Here is a 2,495-nt window from a genome sequence, read left to right as displayed (position 1 = left end):
CTACTGCGATTGGTACCCAATTAGTAAATATTGACTTAACTATTTAAATAATTTGAACTTAATTTGTAAACAGGTGGCAGCGCTCTTCAAACACTTTAAAAATATTCTAAACGTTCCATCTAAAGATCTCTTAAGATTCATTCGCTTGACGTCCATATTTTTATACTTCATATAAATTAGATTTTTCAAACAGGTGGCAACCCCCTTCAAAATGTTTCCAAACTGCTACATACTTTACCTTTACCGTCCGGCACAAATACATATTTCTATTACCTAATTCCCCTAAGTCAAATTGAATTTGATTTTCTTAACACTCATAAAGTTAAGTTAAGAAACAAACATTTTCAAAACTATTTCCATTCTGCCAATTTTGTAATAATTGGTTTAGCTTTTAAAATAATTTGAACTTAATTTTTTAAAAGGTGGCAACTCTTTTCGAAAAAGTTAAACCTTATTGCACACCTACAGCCAGAGCCCTTAGATTTGGCACCTCACTTTTGAAAATCGAACGAACGGTGTGGATCTGATGGCATTGATTTTGAAATTATTTGAATGCATTTTATCACGTGGCAACTCCTTTCGAAAAAATAAAGCCTTATTGCACATCTACAGGCCAAGCGTTTTAATTTTGCACCCCATTTTTGAAAATCGAACGAACGGTGCAGATTTTTTATGCGGAACAAAAAATGCCTTCGCGTATTATTTTGAACTTAATTTATTAACAGGTGGCAACTTTTTTCGAAAAAGGAAAACCTTTTTGAACATTCACACCCTAAGCCTTTTAATTTGGTACCTCACTTTTGAAAATCAAACGGACGGTGCGGATCTGAGGGCATTGATTAGTAAATAACTTGAGTTTAATTATTTAACAGGTGGCAACTCTTTTCGAAAAAATAAAACCTTATTGCACATCTACAGGCCAAGCGCTTTAATTTGACACCCCAATTTTGAAAATCGAGCGAACGGTGCAGATGTTTTAGGCTGCACAAAAAATGCCTTCGCGTATTATTTTGAACTTAATTTCTTAACAGGTGGCAACTTTTTTCGAAAAAGTAAAACCTTTTTGAACATCCACACCCTAAGCCCTTTAATTTGGTACCACACTTTTGAAAATCAAACGGACGGTGCGGATATGGGGGCATTGATTAGTAAATAACTTGAGTTTAATTATTCAACAGGTGGCAACTCTTTTCCAAAAAGTAAAACCTTACTGCACATCTACAAGCCAAGCGCTTTAATTTGACACCCCAATTTTGAAAATCGAGCGAACGGTGCTGATGTTTTAGGCTGCACAAAAAATGCCTTCGCGTATTATATATAATAGATAGATAGATAATGCGGATTATATTACACTAAGATATGAATCCTTAATTTGTTTTCAAGACTGAATTTAATTGTTTTAAAACATTTCTGATCTTCCATTTGTGTGAATTATTTTTATTTCTTCCATAACTCCAATGCCTTCCCGCAGAGACAAACCTTTGGTTTTAAATTTTTGTATCTAAGCAGAACTGGAATTGAAAATACGAGCAGTGTTGCCAGGGCTTCGCCATGAGAAAACGTCCCTCTTGGTCTGAAAAAACGTCATTTCCTACCCAAAAGCGTATTTTTCAGATGGGTGAACAAAAAATTGTTCTTATTAAACTTTTATTGTATACAAAGGTACATATGTACGTAAGGTATATTAAAATGTCATTTCAACAGAGCACACATTTAGAACATTGTAAACTGGTTTGAGATCGTGAATATAAAAATGATTTTATACATACACTTGTGATCAGCAGTTTGTTTGTTCAGGTCCGCGACCTAAATATATTGCACCACCCTAATCCGCGTTTTGTCACTTGATGTAAGAGCACACAAACCCATACATAAGTTACGGCTATCTTTCCAGCCGCTAACAATAAGCCCCACTGTACGGTAACTTATTGGAGGGGAAACTTAACGAAAGTTACTGTGCGGTGGGCTACATCCCTTTTCGTTTGATAGCACTTTGTCACTTCTTAGAAGACAGCAAGGAGATCACGTCTACTATCACATCACGTTCGGTAAGCCAACTCTTGTGTGCCACACTGTTCAAACTCATCGATATTTACAAATAAAACGCCTTTTAATTTCATTGCACTAAAACCACAGTGTCTTTTATTTATTCTTCCTTTTCGTTACATTAACTTTACGCTGGTGCGCTCCATCTTCGTGCGACGCCACCTGCGTAAATATTGGTCCTTCGAGCCTAAAAAAGTAACCACATTATACACAGCATCTCATCTGAGTTTTTTCAACTGCCTCAACCGATCGCCACATGGGTCCACATTGGTCACAACAGCATCACGTTCGTCTACATCAACAACCTGAGTTTTTCGCACCACAACCAACGTGCCACAAGAGCTACATCAAGCGATTTTCTTCGGTTTGCTACTCAAGCATCGATTGTTTGGTTCATCGCTCAACCGGCTGTTCAGATTGCTTAACCGGCTGCATCACATTGACCACAA

Source organism: Rhagoletis pomonella, unplaced genomic scaffold (assembly GCF_013731165.1).
Source record: "Rhagoletis pomonella isolate Grant_MI unplaced genomic scaffold, Rhpom_1.0 Rhpom_scaffold_00001, whole genome shotgun sequence".
Taxonomy (NCBI): domain Eukaryota; kingdom Metazoa; phylum Arthropoda; class Insecta; order Diptera; family Tephritidae; genus Rhagoletis; species Rhagoletis pomonella.
The sequence above is the reverse complement of the archived record's forward strand: the minus strand, read 5'-3'. Positions refer to the sequence as shown.